Here is a 1365-nt window from a genome sequence, read left to right as displayed (position 1 = left end):
GCGCCCTCGCGTGTCGATGTTCGGAACTGCAGCGGGGCTCGCGGGCTCCGCCCTCCGCTCCCAGCTCTGTGAGGCTCAGCCTGCAAAGCTGGGCGCGTGGGCTGGGCTCCGGATCAGTTCCCTTGGGCCTTGCTTTTACGGTTTTCTGAGGCTTTTTCTCCAAATCGCTTTCCTTCCTGGTAAGAGAGTCTTCCCTAGAGTCGGTGTGCTTCTGTGGGTTGCAGGGTCATCCTGGACCTGACCCAGCATCTTTGTGGAGAGTCACATGTACATGTCCCTCTCAACTTCTCACTGCTTGCTGTGTGTGTTGGGGCAATGCATCAACCTCTCTGAGCCTCCTTTGCCTCCTCAGCAAATTAGAGCTTTGATTATAATTAGTGTTAATCTCTGTGCCCCACCCCAGATTGTCAAAATGACTGAACAGGATAGTGCCGGTGCCAGAGGACAATCACCACCATCATGGGCACCCACTAAGGGCTGATGTAAGCATTCTGAAATAGCCTAGTGAGAAAGTGTCACCCATGGGGCTGGAATGTGGCTTGGTGGTAGAGTGCTTGCCTAGCATGCATGAAGCCCTGGGTTCAATTCCTCAGTACACAGAAAAAGCTGGAAGTGGCCCTGGGGCTCAAGTGGTAGGGTTGCTAGCCTTGAGCAAAGGAAGCTCGGGGACAGTGCCTAGGCCCTGAGTTCAAGCCCCATGGACAGGGGGGAAGAGATGCTCCAGGGCACACCCCTTGGCTGCCCACATCTGGACTGGAGCTCAGGTCTCCCAGCCCTGGGCTCCCGATGCTCTTCCTCCACTTCCGGTGAGTGTCTCCACAGTGCTCCCTCCCACCAGCAATCCAATCACCAGTCACTCCGTTGGGGGATGGCTCTCCGGCGGACACCCACTGGTCCTTTCCAACCTCACTCAGCGTCCTCAGGATGCTCCAGGCAGAGAGATGGATGCAGCCGGCCTGTGTGCACAAGTGCATCTGCGCAGGGACATAGGTGTATTTTTTTTTTTTTACATCCTTGGTAGAAAAGGCCTAGAGGAATATCTAATGAGTGTTTTCCCACAGATTTTCTTGAGTTGTCAGATTGGCAGCAATCCAGGTTTGATGGCGTGTTCCGTGAGAAGGTGCTGGGGAAAAGGTGCATCCCATAAATTGGTGCTGGGGATCCAAAGCGGATGGACGGTGGGGAGGCCAACGGGGCAACAACTAGGCAAATTACCTGTGATTCGGATCTGGAGGGTCGGCCTCTGGGCCTCGCCCCTCACCCCGCCCTTTTCCCCGCCCTTTCACGGACGTGACCCGCCCCACAGGCGAGGCGCAAGGCCCTCCACCCCGCCGCCCCACCAGGATATAGGCGTGGCCCCGCCCC

Source organism: Dipodomys ordii, unplaced genomic scaffold (genome assembly GCF_000151885.1).
Source record: "Dipodomys ordii isolate 6190 unplaced genomic scaffold, Dord_2.0 Scaffold11, whole genome shotgun sequence".
Taxonomy (NCBI): Eukaryota; Metazoa; Chordata; class Mammalia; order Rodentia; family Heteromyidae; genus Dipodomys; species Dipodomys ordii.
Note: the sequence above shows the minus strand (reverse complement) of the source record.